Genomic DNA, 14,684 nt, shown 5'->3' with positions numbered 1-14,684 from the left:
GTATGTCTTTTTAACTGTACCTATTCTAGGTGACACGTGACAGTTCTCATTGTGGTTTTAACCTGCACTACTTTGATGGCCAGTATTGTTTGTTATCTTTTCATGTTCATCTAGGTGACTTATTACATATATTTTAAGAACTGTTTTGCAAATTCAGTGATTAATTCCAGAGTCTTTTTCAGAATTCCCTAGTGTTTTCTACATATACAATGAAGCTGGTGTCAAAGAAAGACTTTTATTTCTTTCTTTCTTATCTGTTGATCTTTTTTCTTTTAAAATTATTTTTATTTGGTAGAGATGAGGTCTCATGATCTGGGTGGTCTCAAGGTCCTGAACTCAAGTGATCCTCTCACTTCAGCCTCCCAAAATGTAGGGATTACAGGTGTGAGCCATCATGCCTGGTCCTTCTATAGGTCTTTTCTTTCATTTTCTTGTCATGTTGCACTGGTTAGGATGCCTGTTTCGTGTTTTAACAAGAATGACCAGAGCGTACAGGTTTGTTTACAAGGACCTTAAACAAATTTATAAGCAAAAATAAAAACAGCCCCATCAAAAATGGGCAAAGGATATGAACAGACACTTCTCAGAAGAAGACACGTACATGGCCAGGAAACATGGGGAAAAAAAGCTAAATATCACTGATCATTAGATAAATGCAAATCAAAACCACAATGAGATATTATCTCTTGCCAGTCAGAATAGCAATTATTAAAAAGTGAAGAAACAATAGATGCTGGCAAGGCTGTGGTGAAATAGGAACATTTTTACACTGTTAGCGGAAATGTAAACCAGTTCAACCATTGTGGAGGATGGTGTGACCATTCCTCAAAGATACAGAACCAGAAATACTATTTGTCCCAGCAATCCCATTACTGGGTATATACTTAAGGGAATATAAATCATTCTACTATAAAGACACATGCACATGTATGTTTATTGCAACACTATTTACAATAGCAAAGACATGGAACCAATCCAAATGCCCATCAATGATAGATTGGACAAAGAAAATGTGGTAAATGTGCACCATGGAATACTATATACCCATAAAAAGGAATGAGTTCATGTCCTTTGCAGGGACATGGATGTAGCTACGAGCCATTATGCCCAGCAAACTAACATAGGAAGAGAAGAATCAAACACCACATATTCTCACTCCTAAGTGGGAATTGAACAATGAGAACACATGGACACAGAGAGAGAAACAACACACACCAGGGCCTGTTGGGGAGTAGGGGGAAAGGGGAGGTAACTTAGAGGATGGGTCAAAGGGTGCAGAAAATGGCCATAGCAGACTAACTATACATATGTAACAAACCTGCATGTTCTGCACATGTATCCTGGAGCTTGAAGTAAAATAAATACCTTTAAAAAAGAAACTGCACATCTTATATGTACACATATGTTCACTGCAGCAGTATTTACTGTAGCAAAGACTTGGTATCAACCAAAATGTCTATCAATAATAGACTGAATAAAGAAAATGTGGCACATATACACTACAGAATATGATGCAACCATAAAAAAGAATGAGATCATGTCATTTGCAGGAACATGGATGGAGGTGGAGGCCGTTATTCTTAGCAAACTAATGCAGGAACAGAAAGCCAAATACCACATGTTCTCATAAGTGGGAACTAAATGATAAGAAAACATAAACATGTAGAGGGGAACACCACACACTGAGGTCCACTAGAGGGTCGAGGTTGGGAGGAAGGAGAGGATCAGGAAAAATAGCTAATGAGTACTAAGGCTTAATACCTGAGTGAGTACTGATGGGTACAGAAATACTCTGAACAAGAAAACCCCATGACACAAGTTTACCTATATGACAAACCAGCACATGTACCCCTTAACTAAAAATAAAAGGTCAATTTAAAAAAAGTGCATGTCTGGAAAGAGCATATGGTTGGGTTCTGTGTTTTTCATAAACAGAGTCACACAATCTCTGCCCTTCACTGGAGTGTTGATTTGTGTAGCTTTTTGTCATTATTGATATGATAAGTTTTAGGTCTACCATGTTGGCTTTCCAGTTCCTGTTTCTCTGCTACTCTTGTCCTGACCAATGACTTATTAGAAACCATAGAAACAAAAGAAAGTAGAATAACATCTTTAAAGTGCCGGAAGAAAAAGAAGGTCAACTAAGAATTCTATATCCAGCACAGATGTCCTTCAAGAAAAGGCAAAATCTGGAGATATTTCAGGTAAAAGAAAATTAAGAGAATTTGCCACCAGCAGGTCTACATAATAACAATTGGTGAAGAAAATTCTTCAGGCTAGAGGCAAATGATACCAGGTGGAAAATGAGATTATCAAGAAAGATGAAGGTGATCAAAAATAAATATTGAGCTAAGTGCTAAAGGCTATCTTGCTCCCCTCATTTACTCTTACTTTATATACATCAAACTGTTTAAAGAAAAACATTTTTCTTATGAGACTTATAACCTACGTAGACATATTACATATAATATATATACCATAAAAAATGGATGTTTTATAGAGGATAAATGGTTGTAAGATTTCTATATTTGTGGGTACTAATGTATTATTAACTCAAAGTGGATTGTGAAATGTTAAGAATGAGTTAAGTTCTGAAGAAAATTGAGACACACACAAAAAAAAACATTCAGAAGATCAACAAATCTTGAAGATGGTTTTTTGAAAAAAAAAATCCTACCAAGTCTTGAGTCTTATCCTATGATGTCAGAACTATCATAAATACAAAAGTAATCAAAGAACAGTCCTGCCCAGAAAGAGGAATTATCCCTAACTATGGTGGCCCTGGCACAGCTGGCCCTCCCTACTGGACCTCTTCCACGTGGGCACTTTCTGCAGTGACTCTGTTGCCTTGCTATTCCACTCTACCCAGTGTCCTGACCGAAGAGACAAGGAGTGTCTGCTGCTGTGTCCACACTTGGAGGAGAAGAAAATCTTGACGGTGTCAGTATGTTACAAACCAGGCATGACAGCTCACTCCTATAATCCCAGCATTTCAGGGCACTAAGGCAAGAGGATTGCTTGATATCAGGAGTTGGAGACCAGCTTAGACAACATAGTGAGACCCTCCTCTTAAAAAAAAGCAAATAAGTAAACCTAGTTGGACATGGTAGTGGGCACTTGTATTTCCATGTATTGGGGAGGCTGAGGTGGGAAGATCCCTTGAGTTCATGAATTCAAGGCTGCAGTGAGCCATGATTGCACCACGAGACTCCAGCCTAGGCCACAGAGTGACATCTTGACTCAAAAAATACATCGTAAGCCTCTGCTCACTATGTGTAATTTATTATTTATTCAACATGTATTTTGATTTTATTTTCCTGGCAGCACAATAAGCCAGGACATGCTGAAACTAGAAATCACATCCACTTTCCAGTGATAGCCCAGTCCAGGGAGGTGAGAAGGAGACAGTCCTCATTAGCGCTGAGGATTCAGGGAGAACAAGATGGGTTGGGCAGGGAGGTTTCTACTTGGAACCTGGAGGTTGAGCAATGACATCCCCCTCCCCACCTGAAAGCCCATCCTGGGCGTCCACCTCCTGGGAGCAGGAGCAGCGCAGCAGCACCACCTGGTGGTCCACGCACTTCCTTTTGCAGATCATGCACAGCCCTCTCCTTCCTAGGCACCTGGGACTTCTTCAGTGGACACCAGCCTGTGTCAACTTTCCTGTAAAGCAAAAGAAGCGTGAGGTTGCTGGGGGAGGAATGGTGTCATCTCCACCTTTGGGGTGATCCATGTCACCGTGTTCAGGAGAAGAGCCGGGCTTCCACCCCATGCAGAAAGGAGGCTCCGGCCATAAAGGCACCTGTGGAGAGGTGAGGACCCATTTTATCTACACTGATAGCCAAGAGCCTGCAGACCGCGGAGAAGGCTTCCCCTCAGCCCTGTCCTCGCAGGTTTTTCCAGGAGTCAAGGAGTAGACCTGTGCATGGCCTCTGGTGATGTGTGCTGCATGCACACTTAGAAGTGAGGTCGCCCTGGCTGGGGGTCCCTGGGCTGCTGGTTGTTCTGGGTGCTCAGTGTCCAGAGAGCAGGATCAGGAAGAGGCTTTGTTCCAAACAGTAACTATACTCTGAATTATTTTTTTCAGTAGGCTTTGTGTCATAAAATGTAGGACTCCAGAGGGAAAAAAAAACTGTCTAAAATTTGTGTACTTTAATAAAAAGTAAACGCCCATTAGCCACCAGGGATGGATGTTTGCAGGGCAAACCAAAAGCTCCATCATTTGCCCCAGCTCAGCAATAAACTCTCCTCCCCCAAATAAAAACACATCCTGACTTTTAGAGTCATCCTTTCTTGTTGTATTTTATATTTTTATAATCCCAAATTATAATTTAGTTTTACCTTTAGAACTATGCTTTTATTCTCCTTTATTCTGTAGATTCTTTCTCAAAATACATATTCTGTGGTAGAGTTTCCCACAGTGTGCGTTTTGCTGACTGCTCCCCAAGGTGTAGTTGGATATGTATTTCTATGGTTTGTATTGCCTCGAAGTCGGTGACTGGCTATGGAGGTTAGCTTAGTTCAGGCTTGATTTCCTTTTCACTTGCTCTCGTCTGATGGTACTCTACTGCGTTCTTCCATCAAGAGGAAGAACCTAACATTAGCTTTTTTTTTTCTTTATTGTGTTGTTAATTGCCATTGCTGTTCAATGGCTAAATCTGTTAATTCCTTATGGGTTGCAAAACAGTTTTTATAGTCTCAGTATCTCATTCCTTCCTCATTTATTATCTGAATAATTTCTAAAGTAAGAGATTTACCCTCCTCTACTGTTTATGACTAGAAACTTGTTCATTGAGAGACTAAGCCAAGCATCTACTCCCTTATGACCCAGCAATTGCACTCTTGGTTATAAACCAATAGAAATGCATGTATGTGTGTGCTAAAATATATGAAAGTATTCACAGCAGCACGATTTGTAAAATCTGGATATAACACAATTGTCTATCAACAGTGAAGGGACAGGAAGTGTAAGCTATTTATAAAGTGCAGCATTTGACAGCCTTGAGAATGACTAGCCTATGACCACAGACACAGATGATGAGCCCCAGGGGCGTGATGGTGACTGTGTAATGCCATTCAGCCAGAACCTGAAGAACAAATTTGTGTTAGAAATCAAGAGTGGCTCCTCTGGGGTGGGAGAGGGTGGTTTATGACTGAGTAGGACCCAAAAGTGTTTCCCTGGGGCTGTGATTGCTCTGCTTGGATGTGGGTGTTGTTTGCCGGAGGGTTCACTTTGTGAAAATCCGCTGCCCGCTTGAGGATTGTTCTCTTTTCTCCATGCATGTTGTCCTTCACTCAAATATACATTTCTGGTGTTTTGAAGCAATTCTATCTACGATAAGAAGAATTGCTCTTACTGCACATCCTTGCAAATGCTGCATTGAATAAATCAGTGCAATTTTTCCAGGAAATAAGTACATATAAAGAGGCGAATTGACGACAAGAGCAGTCGGCTTGGGAGCTGACACCACAAAAGCTTTGGGAATGGATGTCGAGCTAGGAACCAGGAATCAAAATACAGAGAAGCCTATGGGAGGTGAAGGATGTGAAGTGATGCCCCAGGAGTGCAAGAATGAATGAGTCATGGGCAGTGGCTCTGGGCTTGGCTGGCAAGTCATGAACTTGGGGAAAATAGAGTTAAAAAATTGGTATTTAGAGGAGAGAGGTACTCATAGACCTCTTACTACACACAGAATGTGTGAAGATAGTGGTTGTGTGTGGATGCTTACTAGAGGGTCTTTTGGGGATGGGGCTCCCTGTGATCAGGTTGGTGAGATGGCTTGATGGGTGATGCCAGTCAGCCACACAGGGCTTGCTCATGGAGTCCCTGCACAAAGTGGCCATGGTGGCTGGGATGGACACTGCATGGGCACAGCAATCACATCACCACCTTGGTGACAAGGCTGACCTGGCAGCTGCCACCGTTGAGGGCCCAGCCTGCCAAAAGCAGCTGTTACTTTGGATGGAGACAAAACAGGAAATGGTAATTCTGAATAAAATAGCATTATGACAGATAAATATGCCACTAATGATATAGTAGAGGTTTAAATAATTTTGAAATGATGAACAAGATTATACCAACGGGAAGAACTTACTATCAGTAAAGAAGTTAAAATGGTTTTAAAACTTTTTTTCCCTTCAGGCATATCCAGGCTGTTTTGAAGATAAGTTTTACCAAATCTTCAATGAAGTTTACTGAACTTATACATAATATCCAAGAGAATAAGGAAACATAGAGAGAGCTAGAAAACTCATTATTGTTTATGCACCAATAACACTGATTCTAAAGCCAGCTAGAGAATAGATAAGAGAAAAGTATGATAGGATAGGCACTTCTAAGCAATTAGACATAAAGATACTGAGAAAAACAGCAGTAGACGGTGTCCACCAATGAGCTATAAACAATTTAAAAATCCTGCCCAGGTTATGTATTCCAGGAATACAAGAATACTTTAACTTATCTGTAATGCATTTTAGCACTTCATTAAAGAATAAAAGACAGAGACGGTCCCATTTCACCAGACGCAGATGAAATCCAACACTCCCTCTCACCTACATTTCTTCAGTTATCTCCACTTTTAAGAGCTTGTGATCATTTCTCACGTTGGCAGCATGCAGAATAAAACTGGAATGATACACAGAAGATCAGCATGGTCCCTACACAAGGGTGACATGAAAGTTCGTGAAGCAGTCCATATTTTTAAACTCTCAACAAACTAGGTATTGAAGGAACATACCTCAAAATAATAGTAGCCACCTATGACAAACCCACAACGGATATCATACTGAATGGGCAAAAGCTGGAAGCATTTCCCTTTAACATCAGCATAAGACAAGGATGGCCTCTCTCACTGCTCCTCTTCAACATAGTGTTGGAAGTTCTGGCAGGAGCAATCAGGTCAGAGAAAGGAAGGATATTCAGATAAAAAGAGAGGAAGTCAAATTGTCTTTGCAAATGACATGATTTTGTATCTAGAAATCCTGATTGTCTCAGCAGAAAGGCTTCTTAAGCTGATAAGCAACTTCAGTAAAGTCTCAGGATACAAAAATCAATGTGCAAAAGTCACAAGCATTTATATACAACAACAATACAAAAGCGGTGAGTCAAATAATAAATAAACTCCTATTCACAATTACTACAAACAGAATAAGAGGGCCGGGTGTGGTGGCTCATGCCGGTAATTCCAGCACTTTGGGATGCTGAAGCCGGCAGATCACCTGAGATCTCATTTGAGACCAGCTTGGTTAACTTGGTGAAATCCAGTTTCTCCTAAAAATACAAAAATTAGCTGGGCATGGTGGCATTCACCTGTAATCCTGGGTACTCAGGAGGCTGAGGCAGGTTAATCGATTGAACCTGGGAGGTTGCAGTGAGCTGAGATGGTGCCATTGCACTCCAGCTTGCGCAACAAGAGCAAAACGCCATGTCAAAACAAACAAACAGACAGACAGAATAAGATGCCTGGGAATACAGCTAACAAGGGAATTGAAGGACCTCTTCAAGGAGAATGACAAATCGCTGCTCAAGGAAATGGGAGAGGACACGAACAGATGGAAAAACACTCCATGCTCACGGATAGGAAGAATCAATATCGTGAAAATGGCCACACTGCCCAAAGTAATTTATAGATTGAATGCTGTTTTCTTGAAACTGACATCTCTCACAGGATTAGAAGAAACTACTTTAAAATTCATATGGAACTAAAAAGAGAGCTTGTATAGCCAAGTTGATCCTAAGCAAAGAGAACAAAGCTGGAGGCATCACGCTACTTGACTTCACATTGTACTACAAGGCCAGTAACCAAAACAGCAGGGTACTGGTACAAAAACAGACACATGGACAAATGGAACAGAACAGAGAACTCAGAAATAAGACCACACATCTACAACTATGTGATCTTTGACAAACTTACCAAAACAAGCAACCGGGAAAAGATTTCTTATTTAATAAATGGTGCTGGGAGAACTGGCTAGCCATATGCAAAAAATTGAAACTGGACCCCTTCCTTACATCTTAGACAAAAATTAACTACGATGGATTAAAGACATAATTGTAAAACACAAAACTATAAAAACTCTAGAAGAAAATCTAGGCAATACCATTCAGGACATAGGAAAAGTCAACAATTTCATGAAGGAAATGTCAAAAGCAATTGCAACAAAAGCCAAAATTAGCAAATGAGATCTAATTAAATAAAAGCGCTCCTGCACAGCAAAAGAAACTATTATCGGAGTGAACAGACAAGCTACAAAGTGAGAGAAAGGTTTTGCAATCTATCCATCTGACAATGTCTAATGTCCAGAATTTTCAAGTAACACACAAGGACATGGTCCCTACACAAGGGTGACATGCAAGTTCGTGAAGCAGTCCATATTTTTAAACTTCAAATTTTCAAGGAGGACACAAGGTTCTGTGTCCTCCAGGAAACCCAGGTTTCTGCTGGAGCTGCGAGGTGCAGGGACATCCTGAGAGAGAATGTGGAGGTTTTGCTGATCATGGACTGAGAATTCCAGGGGGTGCAGTGGGAAGATTTGTGGAGTTGGGGAGGGAGGATGATGTGGACAGAAGAGGAGTGTGCAGAGCCTCGTGGATTCAAGTGCAGAGTATGTGGGGGACCCAGCGTGACTGACACAAACAGGGAGAGGGCATGATGAGCTCAGTCGTGGTGGGCTTGAGGAAGACGATGGTGCTGAGGCTGTGGGAGACAGGGGAGGAGGAGAAGGGGTGGCTCTCACCTGGGCTCTGTCCATGGAAGTGAGGATGGTGGAGTGGTTGGGTCTCCGTGCTGTGTGGACCTTTCTTGACCACCTGATGACAGTTTGGAGTTCCTGACACAGCGGGCTTCTTAGAGGATTGATTCTTGACCCCAAGGAAAGGAAGTGAGCTCATTCTAGGTCTCAGGTCTACCCTGATGCCTTCTTCAGGGGGTGCCACTTCTGGGTCCCCCGTGGATCCCAGCACAGGAGCCCTCTTCTGCCCTGCTGAGGGGACCAAGGCCCAGGGGAGCTGTGCTCAGATTTCATAATGCCAATATATATCTCCGCACCTTGGAATATTATGTGGACGTGGAAGTGTTTTTCCCAAATAAAAGAAAACTAAGTAAATGGGACCCTAAAAAAAAAATACAACTGAGCAATGGAGAGTAGAAGAAAATTCTCCTACTTTTCAGTTTCCCTGAATGTTGGTCTCAAGGGGCTGGAGAGAGAAGTTGCAGGGAGAACAGAAACTCAGAGAGGGCTGGAGCTCCCAAGCGCTGCTCACCTCCATAAGAAAGACATGCGGGAAATGGTTAAGGCAATTTCACATCACTTTGAAATTCTGTAATATTAGGGAATTGTAGTAACTCTCTTCAGTGTAATAATAATATTGTTGTCGGAAACATGTTATTTTTTAAGAGATGACCACCAAAGTATTTAGAAATGAAGGTCATGCTGTTGGCAAGTGATTGCCTAATGTTTCAGCAAAAATCGTGGAAATATAATTTATTACATACACAAAGGAAATAATTAGATCTATGGTGACAATTGTATTCTTTCCAACTTTTGGACTCTGAAATTTTTTAAATAACTTGGAGAAAAAAATTAAAGCTAATACTACATAATCACATGAGAAATGTTCACAACGTCATGTTGAATGAAAATTAAACTTCGAGACTAGCTGAGGTGACTCATATCCAATCCCAGAGCTTTTAGAGGCTGAGATGGGAGGACCACTTTAGGCCAGGTATTTGAAAGCAGCCTGGGCAACATGGCGAGACCCCATCTCTACAACACACTAAAAAATTAATGAGCGTGGTGGCAGGTGCCTGTGGTTCTGGCTACTTGGGAAGCTGAGTGGGGGGATTGCTTCAGCCTGGGAGTTCAAGGTTACAGTGAACTGTGATCATACCACTGCAATTTAGCCTCAGTGACACAGCAAGACCATGTTTCAAAAAAAAAAAAAAAAAGAGAGAGAGAGAAGAAAAAAAATATATCAGGCTTTTAAAAGCATTCAAGAGCATGTGCATGAGAATGTCAGTTGTGTGTGGATGTGTCATTGTGTCGAGAGTGTCTGAGTAAGAATGTGTGTCAATACGTGTGACAACATCTTTCTGTCTGTGTGCATTGGTGTATGAGTCTATGTGTGCATTCATTCATTCATTTATTCACTCAACAAGTATATTTAAAGTAACAGTCACTATTCGAGGCAGCTGTGAACAATCAAAATCACTGTCCTTGTCCTCATAAAGCATGTATGCTAGAGGACAGAAAGACTATAAGCAATTAAAATAAATACATTCATAGCTGGGCACAAATGTATGTAATCCCAGCACTTTGGGAGGCTGAGGCGGGAGGACCACTTGAGGCCAGAAGTTTGAGAACAGTTTGGGAAACATATCAAGACTCCGTTTCTACCAAAAGTAAATACAAAACTAGCCGAGTGTGATGGCACACACCTGTAGTCCCAGCTACTTGGGAGGCTGAGGTGGGAGGATCACTTGAGCCCAGGAGTTTGAGGCTATGGTGAGCCAAGATTGCACCACCGCATTCCGGCCTGGGTAACAGCACAACCCTGTCTCTCAAAACAAATAAGTAAAGAATTCTTAAATGTTAGTAAAAGGGTTGCGAACAAAAACAAAGCAGGGTGGGGTGAGGGGGATGGGAGATGCCAAGTGGGCAGTGCAGAGACAGGCTCCGGTGGGCATGAGGAGAACGTGGGGCGGGGGGCGGGGAAGGGAGCCCTGGAGATGAGTTTCTAGGCAGGGGAGTGGCTGTGCAGAGGCTCTGAGGTATGGACACCTGGGGTGCTGGATAAACCGTGATGCCTGGGAGGGCCTCGGTCTGGCCCCACTGCACAGCCACACCTGGGTAAACTGGGCGGTCACTGGAGAGGGCCTTGCCCACGAGAGGGACTTTTCACCATGTTCTCCTCCCTCCCCATACCCCAGTTCTCTGCCAGAAATGAGCGCGTGATCACGCCTCGGGCGCCCTTCCCGGGAAGAAGTTGCGCACGTGTCACTGCTGTCACAGGAAGAAGGAGCGCTGAAAAGAAAGAAGGAGCAGAAGAAAACGTTTCTTCTTTCCGGTTTTCTGGAGGGTGGGCCCGGAGGGCTGGAGAGGGGATGAGGAGACAGAAACCTCAGGGACGGCTCCAGAGCTTCCCGCTCCTCCCGCGGGTGGGGTCCCTGGCTGCCAGAGGCTGCTTCACCCCGCCGATGCCCAGCCCGGCTCCGTGTCTCTGCCTGACTCACCCCCACTCCTCCCTCCGCTGCTCCGCAGAATCCGAGCGCGGCCCGCGGCTGTGGGGATAGGGGAGCTGCCGGGCAGAAACGGGGCGACACGGAGAGGAGCCGCTCGGTGCCAGGCGCGGCTGGGGGCGCCCAGGGGAAGGGCCCGGCTTTGCGGCCGAGGCCAAGGCCGTGGCTGCCGGCTGGGTGCTCTGTTTCCTCAGCCGCTCGGAGGACGCTCGCCCCTGGCAGCACCGAGGCTGTTCTTCACGGACCACCCAGTCCAACCGCTTATCCATTGAGAACTGCACACATATGTCAGTTTTTGATACGAATTGCAGCAGGAAAAAAACCTGGATGCACAGTTTGAAAATGATGAACGAATGACACCCTTGGAACAGCCCTGATGATCTGGGGTTCAGTGGAAAAGGAACAGGACAAACTTCACGAAGAAATAGAGAATTTAATCGAAATTCAAGCTATCGCTGTTTGTACGGAAAATGGCAACTTTAAAGAAGCAGAAATCTTTGAAAGAATATTTGGTGGGCTGGGCGCGGTGGCTCACGCCTGTAATCCTAGCACTCTGGGAGGCCGAGGCAGGTGGATCACGAGGTCAAGAGATCGAGACCATCCTGGTCAACATGGTGAAACCCCGTCTCTACTAAAAATACAAACAAACAAACAAAAAAAATTAGCTGGGCATGGTGGTGCGTGCCTGTAATCCCAGCTACTCAGGAGGCTGAGGCAGGAGAATTGCCTGAACCCAGGAGGCGGAGGTTGCGGTGAGTGGAGATTGCGCCATTGCACTCCAGCCTGGGTAACAAGAGCGAAACTCAGTCTCAAAAAAAAAAAAAAAAAAAAAAAAAAAAAAAGAATATTTGGTGATCCAAATTCTTATATGCCTTTAAAAAGGAAATTGCTTATGATAATCTCTCAGAAAGATACATTTCATTCCATGGAGTAAATGAAGAGTTATGTGAATTATGTGCTAAGTGAAAAATCATCCACCTTTCTAATGAAGGCAGGCGCAAAAGCATAGAAAGTAAAAGAGCAAGAACAATAACTTCTCAAGAGAAACCCAATGGTAATGATGCTGAAATGGAAACCGAAGCTAATTTGGATACAAGAAAAAGGTCTCACAAGAATCTTTGCTTATCTAAGTTGAAACATGGAACCCAGCAACAAGACCTTAATAAGAAAGAAAGAAGAGCAGGAACTCTTCAAAGTGCAAGAAAGAAAAAAGAAAGCAGAAGAGTCAGTGAAAGTACGATACCTGTTTCAAAGGGTCAGCTGGTGACTCCTGAAAAGCACTGAGCTAGAAAAAGACAGATGTGGCTTTGGGAAGAAGACAAGAATTTGAGCTCTGGAGTGAGGAAATTTCGAGAGGGTAACATCTAAAGTACTGTTGCAGTATAAATTCAACAACCTGACAAATGTCATGTTAAAAGGTACAATGAAGAAACTAAAATGGATTTGCTCAGACAGTGAAGACTCATTGTGTTTGTAAAAGCTTGGTGAAAGGACAATTAAGTATTTTGATTGCTACATTTTGTTTGAAACTTGCATCATTGATGTATTTTTAAACTTTAAATCGTTACAGTATTTTTCTGTGACCATCAATTAATATAAGGGTTTGTACTATAAGAGTTAAAGTATATGCTATCGTATTCTTTAAGAACTTTATTTTGATAAACTGTAAATTTGTTGAAGCCTGCTACATTAGCATTCCCACGCACAAATCCTGTTCCAATGAAAAAATTAAAAGCTGATATAAAAAAATTTAATTAACCTATTTTGTATCTGTAGGCTGACCTCAACCCTGTAACGTAACCCATTAAAATGAATTTGCTAGATGATTGAATAACAATAGTCCTTTGGTATGAGATAATGACTTGGTTTATGGCCTTAATATGCTACTTAATTACTTAAGACATGTATTAATAGAATGATAAATGTACAAAGTAACCTATAAGCATGACATTCTTTTGCTTTCAATGGTTTCATGTAAAGAAAAAAGAACTTGAACGCAGTAATACCCAAGGACACAAGTGAACAATAGACACTGGGAAGGGAGGGTGGGAGTGAGAGCTGAAAACTGCCTACCGGGTGCTCTGCTCACTACCTGGGCAATGGGATCATCTGTGCCCCACACCTCAGCAGTGCAGTGTACCCAGCTAACAAGCCTGCCATGTGCTCCCTGAATCTAAAATAAAAATAACTTTTATTATTACCCATGGAACAAAATCTGTACTATTAGCAAGAGTCATTTTGCGTCTCACTTGGAAACAATTTGACTTTTGTTCCAGTGTTTAAACTTTGACAAAAATGGTTTTGAATAGATCTGTATAGCCTGATGCCATAAACATAATATAACCTGATGCCATAAATATAAGATTCTCTGATACATTCATTTAACATATCAATATCGGACCAAAAATAATATTCTGTAAAGTTTAAATAGCTATTGACTACGAGCACCTTGACGTCTATGATAGGTAATAAACAAGGCCATACATACCTTACTAAGCAGTTTTGGTTTTTCACTAACATTGCGTTTTTTAAAGATTTAAACTCACAGAATTATTGAGCATTTTGACTTGTGTGCTTTATTTAGCAAATGAGTAAAAATATTGGAATAATAAAGCATTTGCATAAAAATCAAATGGTAGTGTGTTGTAATCTGTATTTTACTTCCTATTAAGGTTTTATATGTTACTTTCCCATAGTTCCTGAATTTGTTATCTTATTATATACTATATATAATCAGAAACATGGATAATTTTTTAAAAGAAGAATCTGACAGCTGCGCGGCGACGCCCCCCTGTGGCCACAGGGCTAAGAACGGTGGCCCTTAGCTCCATCCTCACCTGCTCAGCCAAGACCTCCCCTGGGTCTCCCTGGGCTCCCGGCAGCAGGAAAGGCGTCTGAACACAAGAGGGCGCCCCTACCCCATGTCACGGTTGGGATCGGCCGCGTCTGTGTGGGTCTATTCATGGGCTTTTTATTCTATTCCATTGATTTAAGCCTATTTTATAACAATGTCGCACTGCTTTTTATTACTAGAGGTTTATAGTAAATCTTGAAATTACTCAGTATGCATCCTCCAAATTCCTTCTTTTTAAAATTATTTCAGCTATTCAAACTTATTTATATTTTCATAGAAATGGTAGCTTCAGCTTGCCAATTTCTTTTAACATTTCTTTTAAAGCTCACCGGTGTCTTAATTGAGAATGCACTTAATTTAATAGCTCAATCTTCGAGAAATAATAACACTGGATATTCCACTTCTTGAATACGCAATTTCTCTGTTAATTTTGATCTTCTTTACTTTCTGTCGGTAGTGCTTGTAGACTTTAGTGTAGAAATTATACACACTATTAAAAAATTGATGCCTGAACATGGTATTACTTTGCTAATTTTTATTTTGAGACAGAGCTTTGCTCTTGTTGCCCAGGTACAATGCAGTGACGTGATGTT

The 14,684-nt window shown here is 41.9% G+C and overlaps 1 non-coding gene and 1 pseudogene across 1 annotated transcript; both read left to right on the top strand.

Annotated features, from left to right (window-relative positions):
• Positions 1 to 6,595: 6,595 nt before the first annotated feature.
• Positions 6,596 to 6,702, top strand: LOC141580493 (U6 spliceosomal RNA). Its single transcript, XR_012512661.1, has one exon. It is a non-coding gene; the product is annotated as a U6 spliceosomal RNA (small nuclear RNA).
• A 4,524-nt stretch (positions 6,703 to 11,226) lies between these two features.
• On the top strand, positions 11,227 to 13,773 carry LOC141580460 (telomeric repeat-binding factor 1 pseudogene; annotated as a pseudogene).
• The last annotated feature ends 911 nt before the right edge of the window (positions 13,774 to 14,684 follow it).

This window comes from Saimiri boliviensis, chromosome 11 (genome assembly GCF_048565385.1).
Source record: "Saimiri boliviensis isolate mSaiBol1 chromosome 11, mSaiBol1.pri, whole genome shotgun sequence".
In the NCBI taxonomy this organism is placed as follows: domain Eukaryota; kingdom Metazoa; phylum Chordata; class Mammalia; order Primates; family Cebidae; genus Saimiri; species Saimiri boliviensis.
The sequence above is the reverse complement of the archived record's forward strand: the minus strand, read 5'-3'. Positions and strand labels throughout refer to the sequence as shown.